The sequence below is a fragment of the Carica papaya genome, chromosome 5, assembly GCF_054855325.1.
Source record: "Carica papaya isolate Zhongbai chromosome 5, ASM5485532v1, whole genome shotgun sequence".
NCBI classification, from domain to species: Eukaryota; Viridiplantae; Streptophyta; class Magnoliopsida; order Brassicales; family Caricaceae; genus Carica; species Carica papaya.
The window spans coordinates 26,651,993-26,667,256 of NC_142313.1; positions in this window are offsets into that span (position 1 = coordinate 26,651,993).

Genomic DNA, 15,264 nt, shown 5'->3' on the forward strand with positions numbered 1-15,264 from the left:
CTATGTTTAACTGATTTCCTGAATTTTACAAGTTCGAATGCATGATAATACACAGGAATTGGTATGATAATGTGATTGTGTTTCCTTGATGCATGTATTGCTTATTTTATGTGATTATAGTTAAATTAGAAAATTGGAAATTAAGGATAAATGGAAAATTGTTTGATTAAGTAAATGGATGAACGTAGCCTTACTAGATATCCTGTGAGATGGTGGACGGACAGGGTATATAGGGAACCCTACCGTGAACGTTGCCTCAAACCGGACGGGCTATTGAGGATTGGTATTTTGGCGTTCATACTGGACGGGGTATAGGGACGGCCCGTTTCACCCTCATACCGGATGGGGTATTGAGAGATGGTATTTTGGCGCTCATACCAGACGGGGTATGGGGACAGCTCGTTAATTAAAAATGTTAAAAAAAAGTTCACGCGTAGTGGGGGCATCCCTATGGACCCCATGGATACCGATAGGCTTATAAAAGAGAAAAGTTGTTGTTTTGACTGATTGCATATGAGATTATGGTATTGTTTATGTTCTTGACTCTATAGGTTGGTTTTGGAAATCTCGCTGCGGTAGGAATGTGGTAAATAATTTTATTCATGAAAAATGAATTTACTTAAATTGAGAGCTCTATTAGTTATTTTATGATTTCTACCAACCTTCATTTCTGTGTCGGTGAGTAGCGTGATATTCTTACTGAGCTAGTGTAGCTCACTCTTTCATTAAGTATTTCAGATTCAGAGGACCAAGATCGAGAGTTCGATCCCCAAGAGAGTTCTGGATAGGACGTTCAATTTGTTTACTTTTCATTTATTTCTTTGATTATTAATTTTTTTTTGAAGTATCATTCCCATAGCTCTATTGGGTATCCTGAATCATTGTCTAAGGAATGTAAACTCTAACTATTTATTTCACTTCCGCATTCAATTCATAATTTATTTCTTTTCGAGTTTTCAGGTCATTATATTTTATATAGCCACAAATATTTATTTAAATAGTTTATGATTCTTTATTTAACTTCAAAATTTTTGTAAGTTATAGTATAAAATTAGATTTACATTTTTAACAATCTACACAAAATAATCAACCCTACACATTTATTCTCTTCTCACATTGTAATTGTTCTTCAACAATTAGTTAATCCCCTTGATTGATACAAATAAGAAGTACCCTGTAACACCCACCTAAACTTTTCTTTTCATTTTTTATTAATAAATATAATTATTTATTTATTTATTTTATTTTATTATATTATATTTTATTTTAATTTAATGCAAAAAGGGGTAAAAATTTATTAAGGATTAAATTGCAAACAATTTTAGGAAAAATGGGTGAAAATTTAGGTTCTGGGGGTATTTTTGAAAGAAAAATCAGAAACTGGGGGTCAAAATACAATTGAAAAAAATTACACCACGTCAGACGCCCGGTCAGCAGCCCCGACCAACAAGGACGGGCCAAGTGGTAGAAGCGCTGACGCGGGAGGCCACGCGGGGGGAGCTACGTGGGCGATCCATGTGCGCGCGATCGAACGACTAAGGTCCGTTCCTGTGTGCACGAACGACCCAGAGTGAATCGCGCATGGACGGCTCAGATTGGATCGCGATGAACAGTCCAGATTCACTCCCTATTTAATCACGATCGGACGGTCCAGATCAAAAGCGATGGACGGCCCAGATCAAAAGTGGACGGGTATAAATAACCCCATCCACACCCAAACCCTAACCCTTGCTGCCAAAACCCCTCGCCGGAGAATCAACCCAGCTGTCGGGGAGTCGACCACCGCCACTCGCCGTCGCACCGGAACCCTTTCTGACTGCCAAAAAAGGTAAAAAAAAATTTTTTGCACGAAATTCAATTTTAAACCCACCCATGGCCAAATAGGAGTGAAAGAATCAGCCAATTGGCCGAAAAACACTGCCGAAGCCCGGCGACGCCGCCACAGGAAATTTCACAAACTGCCTCTGATGAGGCCCTTCTCGATTCCTGTTTCGTGTAATTTTTTCACCATTGTGATCACTGTTTTCCTCTCTACAAGTTGACCGAAGCGAAACACCCAACCACAATGTGAGCCGGAGGAGTCACTGCACCAGAGAGCCTCGCCGCTGGTGAGTTTTAAATTTTTATTTTTTTTTGGCCCACCGAGGCCCTTTAGCGTATGTGCTCATAGGAATCGATGTAAAATCGAACGAATTTGGCCAAAAATTACTGACCCAAGGCGGACCACCCCCGCTGGTGGTGGCTCCAAAATTGGCCGAGTAGGCCTTTGGAATTATTTTTGGGTTTATTTGGGATATTTGTAGGTACCATTAGCGCGTTTCAGTTCTCAGAGAAAAATTCAGGGAATCCAAAGACTGCCCGTAGGCGTAATAAGCCATTTAGCTTTTCGGTATCAAATCAAGTAAGGACCCCTCACCCTATTTCCTATAATAGATTTGTAGTTTGAATAAATAATAATACGGTCATTTGTACAAATTAAATAGATGTGCATAATTAATTACGGATTACTAATGGAGCCCGAATCGGACATTGTTATCTGTTTATTTCTGTTGATTTATTTTACAGTCTAAAAGCATGATGGTATCTGGTTTATATATTTTATGATTTAAATGAATGTATTACTGCCTTACTTGACCACTGTTTGATTTTGGAATTTAAGATATGATTGCATTACCGGATGCATGTTCATTTGTTTATGTGATTATGTTTAATTTGGTAACGGAGACTAAGGAAAAACAAGAAAGGGGTGTGATCAAATAAACAGATAAGATGACAGCCTCACTAGATATCCTGGGAGATGGTGGATGGACTGGGTTCATAGGGAACCCTACCGTGAATGTTGTCTCATACCGGATGGGGTATGGGGACGACCCACTTCACCCTCATACCGGACGGGGTATTGAGGTTTAATGTCTTGACACTCATACTAGACGGGGTATGGGGACGGCTCTGTAATTAAGATTGTTAACGAAAAGGGTTCACGTGTAGCGGAGACACCCCTATAGATCCCCATGGATACTAGTAGGCTGGTAAAATGAGAAACAGTTATGATTTAGTTTATTGTTAATGAATATGAATTCATGATATGTTCTATTTTGCTGATCGTGCGTGAAGTTATGATCTGTATGATATTATTGTTTATATAGTTTGTTTTCATAAATTTCACAATGGTAAGTGAAGGATAAATGATTTTATGATTGGTAAACGAATTTGCTAAATTTAGTGCTCCATTAGTTATTTTGATTTTCTATCAGCCTTTGCTTCTGTGTCGGTGATATAGTGTGATATCCTTACTGGGCTAGTGTAGTTCATCCTTTATTTAACCATTTCAGATCAAGAGGACCTGGTTCCAGAGCCCGATCTGCAAGAAGATTGAGAGTAGATGCTAGATACTTTATATTTTCCTTTACTTTTCTTATTTCTCGTGTATCTTTCAGAGAATTCATTTTGTAATGTTTGTTTAATACTTTTAAGTTATTGTTATCATTATCGACTGATATTTTTTATATTACACTGTGTAGGATGTTAAAAGGCATTTTATAATTTTTATTAACAATTAGAACATGTTTTTGATATTAAATTTTAGCCGATTTTTATATATTGGTATATAAATATATGATTTTAATTAAAATATTATATTAAAATAACTAATAACATTATTATAAAGTATAGTAAATGTTTCAAAAGAAACAAAAAATATATCATATTAATTAATAAAAACCACACAATAAATGAAAAGAATTAATAAGAATTTAGAGATGAATAAAAAATTTAGTATGTTCTTCAAGCATTTATACTTAACAAAAAAAAAAGAATTAATGATCACATTTTTCATAAAGCCAAGACTTTTGAATATTGGAAAAAATATCCAATTTTTAAATAAACTATTCTTTCTCATAAAATAACAAATACATTTGAAGACAAAAAAATCCAGTTGTATATTACAAATTTCTACTAAATTAGAATCACGATAACTTGTAAGGATTTTTATTAAGTTCTCTCATACAATAATATTATGACAAAATCAAAAAAATAAATTCAACTCTACCACATACTTTTTTTATGTACATCATATGTGTACATAAAAAATATGAAACATCTATAGCTTTAAATTTTAAAAATTAGCTAATTTTAATTACATACTTTCTATTCTTAAATAACTACTTTGAAATAAAAAATTATTAAGTCATTGTGATCCTCTAAGTTTTGTTTCTATATTGTTTAACAAAACTTTATGGTGCCATACTTGTATGATCAATAAATTTATTTATATTTTGAAGCACTTAACACTTAGTTATCTAATTTTAATAAGGTAATAACTATACATATATATTTATGTACAGTATGGTAAAGAAATATGAAGAGGGTAGATTTGGTTAACTATTATCATTAAATTGGTCTTCTAAAGATAAAAATTACGAAATTAAAAAATAGTTTGCAGAAAATATTCAAAATTATTTCCATCTATCTCATTTTTCTTCCTTCACTTTACCTTTTGAGCTTCATTGTTCCAATAGCGCTCACCATCTTTATCTAGAATTCTAAATTCTCATAAAAGTTATCCTCTAAAAATTGAGAAAAATTGTTGTAAAACTATATAAATTTTTAATATTATCTCAATAAAATTGTTTCTTACTTTTCAAAATAAATTGCTAATAAGTTCTTCCGTACAAAGATTAAATTCAAAAGTAAATTTTATTTGAAGTGACTTATTTGAACTATAATGGTAGACATTGAACTAATCAAATCAATGTTCATAAGAATTTTATATAAATAACGTAAAATATCTAATAAGTATAATAATATCAAGTCCCAAATAGAAATGGATTCTTTATTTAAAAAATATTATTTTAAATAGCTACAAATCTTTATTTTCTTTAAACAGTTTATGATTCTTTATTTAAGTTCAAAAATTTCATAAGTTATAGTATAAACTAAGACTTACGTTTTTAATAGTTTGCACAAAATAATCAATTTTACACATTTATTCTCTTCTCACATTGTAATTGTTCTCAATAATTAGTTAATCCCCTTGATTGATGCAAAGAAGAAGTATCGTTAAAAGTTGGTTACCTTCTCTATGCATTTTACATTGTTATCGTTCTCGATTTATGATTGTATATTACACTATACTTTCAGTAGGATGGTAAAAGGTATTTCAAAATTTTTATTGACAATTAGATCAAGTTTTTGAGGTTAATTACTAACAAAACTTTATATATTGGTATATAAATACGTGATTTAAAGTAGAGATATTGCATTAAAATAACTTATCACATTATTGTAAAGAATAGTTGATGTTTTTGTGTAACGTGGCCATTTACCTTATGCGTGGTGATAAACTTTTATCATTATCTCAATAAAATTACCTTCTTTAATTTTTTAAAAAATCTATGATGAATAAGTTCTTTAGCGCATGTATTAAAATTAAAAAGTTAATTTTAATACTGTTAGCGACCATAAAATTAATTAAATCAATGTTTTTAATTATTTTATATATATTACGCAAGATTTCACATATATATAAAAAAATAACGTCTCAAATAGCAATGGATTATTCATTTAAATTAAAGATTTCAAAAAATTAAAATCACTTTTCAAATAGCCATAGATTCTTTATTTAAGTTTAAAGATTTTATAAGTTTAAGTTTAATAAAATCTACATTTTTCACTGCCTATATAAAGTACTCAATCGTATGTCATTTACCCTCCCATCACAGTTTAATTATTTTTCAATTAAACTTAGTCTTCTTGACTGGTGCAACAAAGAAACATAGCAAAAAGTTAGTTTTCAAAGCCTACATAACCTCTCAAGTTATTTATTATAGACTGAACTCAAGGGTACGCACTTAACCTCCATTCATTTGAATAAAGAAAAAAATATAAGTTTCCTTCCATTCTTCTTAATCTTATGGGACCCAAGACCTTTTCCATTAATTTTATTGTAGATGTATTTTTTATGGATGGTTTTCTTTATGATAAATAACTAACTATAAAGATAAAATTAAAATTATTACTACAGCTGAATGACTTCAATTTTCTTCACACATCTCACTAAGAGTTTCACTAGAAGAATAAACTTGATATGTTTGTTCATGATCCATACAAGATTAAGTTTAACAAGATATTAGGTTACAAGTTTGAGGAGCGTCAAATAGAGCTGGTGAAGTTTTTTATGAGGAAAACAATCAATTTGGGAATTTTGTTTTGATAACTCCTAAGAAAAATGCTCTTAAAATTGATCGTAATGATGCATATTATTATTGCAAGCTTTTCTATTCCTCGAGAGTATCAAAACAAGCTCGAATATCTATGTATGAGTCTTCCAACAATCTTGATCATCTATTGATATAAATTTGACATAAGATTTTCCATTTACTATTTTTTTTAACGAATTATGATAAATGAATCCATTACTCTTAGTTTAAGCATATAAGATTGAATTACTAATGAGATATATTACTTCATTGTTAGTCATCCCATTAAAAGAAAGATTTTTTTAAAGAGTGATAACATGTTATAAAACAGAGATAGTTTTTAGAGGTAGTTAAGACTTTATAGTCACTTCAACAAAACTTTGAGAAAGTTTCTTCTGCATATTTTACCATTTATATATGATATACTAATTTTTTAAGGTTGAGACGATATTTGACCATGCACCATTCTTTGGTGGTGGCTTACTATGAATCTATTTAATAATTTTATATTTTATCTCTCAAAAAGAATTTAAGTATGTCATTTTTCTAGAACCCAATAAATTTGAGTATTAGGATAAACATCCAATTCTTTAATAAACCATTATTTCTCAGGAAATAATACCTACATATATTTAAAAGAAAGCCAATAACATATCACTCGTTTCTACTAATCAGATTCTTTATTTCATTTAGGAATTTTAGTAAAATTCTCTTAAATAATAGGATTATGGTAAATCAAAAAATAAATTGAAGGATACCTCATATTTCTTCTTTTAAATATACTTTATTTGTACATTTTTTTAAAATATGGATATGCTTACTTAAATAACATGTAGCATTATTGTTAGAGAATTTTTGAGGTAGAAAAAGAATAGTCATATATACATATATAAGTATATATATCCTCTATTGTCTTTTAGTTCTTCTCTCATTAATTCCAACGACTTTTTTTTCTCTTCTCCAAAACCCAGATTCTAAAAACAAATTTTCAAGTCAATCATCACCCATCATACAACAGCAAGCACTTTTGATGAGAGCTTCTAATGCATGCCCATCACAGAACCTGAACAAATGACGACTAGTTAGAGAGTCTTGTCATCCACCACCTCTACACTCAGAGCCTCTGCAGATGCTGCTGCCAACACTTTAGGGATTTGTGTGCTACGCAGTGGAAGATGGCACGTGCATCTAGATTCCAATTGAAAGTGGTGATCAAGCTCGGGTCCTTAATCAAAAAAGAAGATCATGCAGTCTGGATTTTAATTATAGTTGACATAAAAGTCTGAAAGATGAAACTTTCAATCTGCATAATCATTAAGCTAGAGTGATGATTAGGGTAGATTAAGGCTGTGCATTCTGCATATAATAAATGCAAGTGCACACTCATAGTCCCTAAAGTGATTCTTGTAGCAACAAAAGCAAACACAAGAGGTGCATTATGCATTTTTTATCTCTTGTACACACTTTGCAACTTTTGTAACTGCCCTTTCTTTATCAGCATCACAGTTTATTTTTTAGAAACATATATATGCACTTTACTCAGTATAACATGTTGTGGATTTCCACATGAATGTATACATACACTACTAAAATAATGATAAAGATTCACCTCTCATAAGGCCAGTTGGGGAACCTCCACCTTTTATTAGCCAATGGTAGAGCCTGTAATCTCTAGTAGTGCAGAGGTGTAAGTGTCAGTCCTTTTTACATCTTGTGCGGGGAATGAAGTCACCCCAATGAAACTGTTGCTTTCCACGAATGAGTATTAATCTACTGTTTAGGTCTACAGCAAGCTTGTAGTATTTGATTTTATAATTCTATACAAATAGGGGATCTTGTAGGTATTCATTATGTCCATAAACGTTGTGAGAAAAATGAAAATTTGAATTATTTTTTTACCATTTTATAAATAGGAGATCTTGTAGGTATTCTTTCTACCTATAAAAGTCATGTGACAAATGACAGATACTCAAACAAGTAAACTAAGTCACAAAATTATGTAAGTAATCAATAACTTAGTGGCAATTTATTTTATCACAAGATTTAATGTTTTGCAATAGTACACATTGAATTGTTAATTTAATTTCTATGACACCAATCCAATCTACTTAATATTATCTGATAATTCCATCTTCTTTATATATATATATATATTTATACACATCCATTTATACATAATGTGAGGAAAATATGGAGGCCAAAAATTAGTTTTATAGCTAAAATTTGAAGTGAAAATAAAGAGATAATAGAATGTGAGGAAAAAAAATATTGACTGTTAGGTAAGAGAAACAGAGAACAAATTGATTACTTGAATAAAAAAGCTTCCAAGGAGGATGAATTGTTTATTTTTAAGCTGTACTAGACCATATGGTAGAATAATTTTTTTATGTAAAATTTCGTACGAGGTCAGTAATAAGTTAAAGCAAACTTAAAAAACTTACAAATATATCACATTAATTAAACTTACAAGATCAATAATAAGTTAAGTTAATATTACAAAGTAAGTTTGTATGTGTATTCAATCACTTTAAAGGCTCACATGGTGCTAATGTTGTGACCATGTAAACCTTTAGTTTACAGTTAAAAATATTATCATTATCAACTTATATTTTTTATATTACACTATGTAGGATGCTAAAAGGTATTTTAGAATTTTTATTAACAAATAGATCATGTTTCCAATATTAAATTTTAACTGATTTTTGTATATCTGTATATAAATATATGTTTTATACTAAAATGTTACATTAAAATAACTAATCACATTATTATAAAGTATTGTAGAATTTTTAAACAAAACAAACAAATGTCTCAAATTATCATTGATCGTAATGTTGCATATTATTATTGCAAGCTTTTCTATTCTTCGAGAGCATTGAAACAAACTCGAATGTCTGTTTATGAGTCTTACAAAAAATACTAATCATCTATTGATTTATATTTGACATATAATTGTCTATTTACTATTTTTTTAACGAATTATGATAAATGAATCCAATACGCGTAGTTTAAGCATATAAGATTGAATTACTAATGAGATATATTACTTCAATGCTAGTCGTCCCATCAAAATAATTTTTTTTTAAAGAGTAATAAGATGTTATATAACAGAAATAGTTTTTAGTGATAATTAAGACTTTATAGTCACTTCTATAAAACTTTGAGAAAATTTCTTCTGCCTGTTTTACCATTTATATAGGATATACTTAGTTTTTAAGGCTGAGACGATATTTGACCATGCACCATTCTTTGGTGGTGGCTTACTACGAATCTATTCAATAATTTTATATTTTATCTCTAAAAAATAATTTAAGTATCTCATTTTTCTAGAACCCAAGAATTTTGAGTACTAGGATAAACATTCAATTCTTTAATAAACCATTATTTTTCAAGAAATAATACCTTCATATATTTAAAAGAAAGCCAATAGTATATCACTAGTTTCTAGTAAACCAGATTATTTATTTCATTTAGTAATTTTAGTAAAATTCTCCTAAATAATAGGATTATGATAAACCAAAAAATAAATTCAAGGATATCTTAGATTCCTTTTAAATATAATATATATATGTACATTTTTTACAAATATAAATATGCTTACTTAAACAATATTTAGCATTATTGTTAGAGAATTTTTGAGGTAGAAAAAGAATATACATATATACATATATATATACTCTATTGTCTTCTAGTTCTTCTCTCATTAATTCCAAATAAATTTTTTTTTTCTTCGCTAAAACCCAAATTCCAAACACAAATTTTGAACTCTAATCATCACCCATCATATAACAATAAACACTTTTGATAAGAGCTTCCAATGCATGGGCACCACAAAACCTGAACAAAGGATGACTAGTTAGAGAGTCTTGTCGTCCACCGCCTCCACGCTCAGAGCCTTTGCAGATGCTGGGGGTGGAAGATAGCACATGCATCCCGATTCTAATTGAAAGTAGTGATTAAGCTCGGCCCGTTAATAAAAAAACATGATTATGCGGTCTTGATTTTACGTAGAGTCGACATAAAGTTAGAAATATGAAACTTTTAATTTGTTTAATCATTAAGCTAGAATGATGATTAGAGATTAGGGCTATGCATTCGACATATAATAAATGCAAGTGCCACTCACAGTCCCTAAAGCGACTCTTGTAGCAACAAAAGCAGGCACAAGAGGTGCATTATACATTTTTAACCTCCTGTACACCCTCTACAACTTTTGTGACTTGACCATTCCTCATCAACATCACAGTCAATCTTTTAGAAATACATATATACACTTTACGCAGCATAACATGTAGTGAATTTTCACATGAATATATACATATACAATAAAAATAATGATAAAGGTTTACCTCTCATAAGGCTAGTTAAGCACATTCACCTTTTAATATAGTTAGCGGCCATGAAATTAATCTAATCAATGTTTTTAATTACTTTATATGTATTAAGTAAGATATCATATAAATATAATAAAATCGCATCTTAAATAGCGTTCGATTCTTCATTTAAGTTCAAGATTTCAAAAAATGAAATCACTTTCAAAATAGCCATAGATTTTTCATTTAAGTTCAAAGATTTTTTAAGTTATAGTATAATAAAATCTATATTTTCTATGGTCTATATAAAATACTCAACCGTATGTCATTTATCCTCCCATAACAATTCAATTGTTCTTTATTTAAACTCAGTGTTCTTGACTGATTCAACAAAAAGGTATAGCAAAAAGTTTATTTTTCAAAGACTACATAACTTCTCAAGTTATTTATTATAATAAAGCTCAAAGTTATGCACTTAACCTCCATTCATTTGAAGAAAAAGAAGCAAGTTTCTTTTTATTTTTCTTAATCTTCAGGCACAAATATAATATCTAGATGTTGGATGTTAATGATTTTCTACAGTGTAAATCTCAGGTCATAAGGTTTAAATGAGGAAGCTTTGGAGAAGATCTGTACCAGTAAAATCTTATGGGTCACAAGACCATGTTGCACTCGTTTCCACTCGGTAAGGATTCCCTTGTGCCATCAATACCAACATCCTTTTCCATTGTAGATGTATATATCTTGGATGATTTTCTTTATGATAAATTACTAGTGATATGGATACACTTAAAGTTATTACTCCAACTAAATGGCTTCACACACATCTCACTAGGAGCTTCACTAGAACAACGAATTTGATATGTTTGTTCATGATCCATACAAGATTAAGTTCAACAAGATATCAGGTTACAAGTTTGATGAGGATAAAATAGAGCTACTGAAGTTTTTTATGAGGAAAACAATTAACTTGGGAATTTGATTCTTGTAACTCCTAAGAAAAATACTCTTAAAATTGATCATAATGTTGCATATTATTATTGCAAGCTTTCCTATTCCTCAAGAGTATCAAAATAAGCTCGAATATCTGTGTATGAGCCTTCCAAAAATATTGATCATCCGTTTATTTAAATTTGACATATGATTGTCCATTTACTATTTTTTAACGATTTATGATAAATGAATCCAATACGCTTTGTTTAAGCATATAAGATTGAATTACTAATGAGATATGTTACTTCAATATTAGTCGTCCCATCAAAAAAAAGATTTTTTTAAACAGTGATAAGATGTTATACAATAATAATAGTTAAGACTTTATAACCACTTCAATGAAACTTTGAGAAAATTTCTTTTACTTGTTTTGCCATTTATATAGGATATACTAATGTTTTAGGCTGAGACGATCTTTGACCATGTACCATTCTTTTGTGATGGCTTAGTACCAATATATTTAATCATTTTATCTTTTATCTCTAAAAAAGATTTAAGTATCTCATTTTTATAGAACTCAAGAATTTTGAGTACTAGGAAAAACATCCAATTCTTTAATAAACCATTGTTTTTTAGGAAATAATATATGCATATATTTAAAAGTAAACTAATAGCATGTCACTAGTTTTTACTAATTAGATTCTTTATTTCATTTAGAAATTTTAGTAAAATTCTCTTAAATAATAGGATTATGGTAAATCAAAAAATAAATTGAAGGATACGTCAGATTTCTTTTAAATATACTTTATTTGTACATTTTTTTACAAATATAGATATGCTTACTTAAATAACATGCAGCACTATTGTTAGAGAATTTTTGAGGTAGAAAAAGAATATAAATATACATATATATATATCCTCTATTGTCTTTTAGTTCTTCTCTCATTAATTCCAACGAGTTCTTTTTCTCTTCTCCAAAACCAAGATTTAAAAAAAAAATTTAAAGTCTAATCATCACCCATCATACAGCAGCAAACACTTTTGATGAGAGCTTCTAATGCATGCCCACCACAGAACTTGAACAAATAATGACTAGTTATAGAGTCTTATCATCCACAACATCCACACTCAGAGCCTCTGTAGATGCTGCCGCCAACACTGTAGGGATTTGTGTACTACGTGGTGGAAGATGGCACATGGATCCAGATCCCAATTTAAAGTGGTGATTAAGCTCGGGTTGTTAATCAAAAAATAGATCATGCAGTCTGGATTTTAATTATAGTTGACATAAAGTCTAAAAGATGAAACTTCCAATCTACATAATCATTAAACTAGAGTGATGATTAGGGTAGATTAGGGTTGTGCATTCTGCATATAATAATTGTAAGTGCACACTCACAGTCCCTAAAGTGACTATTGCAGCAACAAAAGCATACACAAGAGATGCATTATGCATTTTTTACCTCTTGTACACCATTTGCAACTTTTGTAACTTGCCCTTTTTTTTATCATCATCACAGTTTATCTTTTAGAAACATATATATGCACTTTACATAGTATAACATGTAGTGGATTTCCACATGAATATATAAATGCACAACCAAAATAATTATAAAGATTTACCTCTCATAAGGCTAGTTGGGGCACCTCCACATTTTATTAGCCAAAGCATTATGGTAGAGGCTGTTATCCCTAGTAGTTCGGAGGTGAAAGTGTCAGTCCTTTTTATATCTTGTGTAGGGAATGAAGTCACCCAATTGGAACTGCTGCTTTTCATGAATGAGTCTTGATCTGTTGTTTAGGTTTACAGCAATCTTGTAGAATTTGATTTTATAATTCTATACAAATAGGAGATCTTGTAGGTATTCCCTCTACTTATAAAAGTCATGTGAGAAATGATAGATACTCAAACAAGTAAACTAAGTCACAAAATTATATAAGTAATCAATAACTTAATGGCAAATTATTTTATCACAAGATTTAATGTTTTGCAATAGTACACATTGAATTGCTAATTGCATCTCTATGACACCAATCCAACCTACTTAATATTAATTGATAATTCCATCTTCTTTATATATATATATATACACATTTATACACATCCATTTATACATAATGTGAGGAAAATATGGAGGCCAAAAATTAGTTTTATAGCTAAAAATTGAGGAGAAAATGAAGAGACAATAGAATGTGAGGAAAAAAAATGTTGACCGTGAGGTAAGAAGAAGAGAGAACAAACTGATTACTTGAATAGAAAAGCTTCCAAGTAGGATGAGTTTTTTATTTTTAAGCTATAATAGACCAAATGGTAGAATAATTTTTTCATGTATAATTATCTTTTAAAATTTCGTACAAGGTCAGTAATAAGTTAAAGAAAACTCAAAAAGTTACAAATCTATCACATTAATTAAACTTACAAGATCAGTAATAAGTTAAGTTAATATTACAAAATAAAGTTTGTACGAGTATTCAATCATTTTAAAGGCTTACAAGGTGCTAATGTTTTGACCATGTAAACCTTTAGTTTATATTTAAAAATATTATCATTATCAACTTATATTTTTTATATTACACTATGTAGGATGTTAAAAGGTATTTTAGAATTTTCATTAACAAATAGATCATGTTTCCAATATTAAATTTTAACCTATTTTTATATGTCAGTATATAAATATATGTTTTATACTAAAATGTTATATTAAAATAATTAATCACATTATTGTAAAGTATTGTAGATTTTTTAAAAGAAACAAACAAATGTCTCACATTAACTAATAAAAACAACGCATTCTACGAAAATAAACAATGAGAATTTAGGGATCGAGTTTTTATTGCTTATAATTCAAAAAAATTATTGTGGCGTTTTAAACTTTTAACATTATCTAAATAAAATTATTTCTTACTTTTTAAAGTAAATAGCTAATGAGTTCTTCCGCAAAAAGATCAAATTTAAAAGTAAATTTTATTTGAAATGACTCATTTTGTATTATAATGACAACCATAAAACAAATAAAATCAATTTTTATAAATATTTTATATAAATTAAGCAAAATATCCAATAAATATACAAAATCACGTCCCAAATAGCCATGGACTTTTTATTTAAGAAATTAAAATTTAAATATCCACAATTCTCTATTTACTTTAAATAGTTTATAATTCTTATTTGAGTTCAAAAATTTCATAAGTTATAGTATCAAATAAGACTTACATTTTTCATAACTTACAAAAATAATCAATCCTATACATTTATTCTCTTCTCACATTATAATTGTTCTTCAATAATAAGTTAGTCCTCTTGATTGATGCACGAGAGAAGTATCATGGAAAGTTTGTTACCTTCTTTATCTATTTTATATTGTTATCGTTATTGACTTATGTTTTTATATTACACTATACTTTGAGTAGGATGGTAAAGGGTATTTCAAAATTTTGATTAATAATTAGATCTTCTTTCTAAGGTTAATTACTAAGAAGACTTTATATATTGATATATAAATACATTATTTAAAGTAGAAATATATTATTAAATAATTAATCACATTATTTTAAAGTACAGTTGACGTTTTTATATAATACGGCTTTTATCTTATGCGTAGTGATAAACTTCTATCATTATCTCAATAAAATTATCTTTTTTAACTTTAAAAAAAATAAATGATGAATAAGTTTTTTAGGACATGGATTAAAATTTAAATTTAAATTTTAATATAATTAGCAACCATAAAATTTATTAAATTAATGTTTTTAATTATTTTATATATATTAAGTAAGATATCACATAAATATAATAAAATTGCATGTCAAATAACGATTGA